This window comes from Tupaia chinensis, unplaced genomic scaffold (assembly GCF_000334495.1).
Source record: "Tupaia chinensis unplaced genomic scaffold, TupChi_1.0 Scaffold000369_1, whole genome shotgun sequence".
In the NCBI taxonomy this organism is placed as follows: domain Eukaryota; kingdom Metazoa; phylum Chordata; class Mammalia; order Scandentia; family Tupaiidae; genus Tupaia; species Tupaia belangeri.
In genome coordinates, this window is record NW_006159866.1 from 1571281 (window position 1) to 1571494 (window position 214).

The following is a 214-nucleotide window of genomic DNA, read 5'->3' on the forward strand; positions in this document are numbered from 1 at the left end:
GGCGAGAGGGGGGGGGCGGGGAGGGAAAGTGAAAAAGCAAGCCAACAGGTCTGGGACTCAAACCACGGTCAGCCATGTGAGAATCCAGCACTCTTAACCACCATGCCGCCTGCCAGCCCCTAGAATAAGTTTTTAAATGACACCTGTTGTCAGGACCAGCAGTTGGCTAATTTGATTTATTCATTCATTCATTTAAATTTGACCAGAGAGAGAA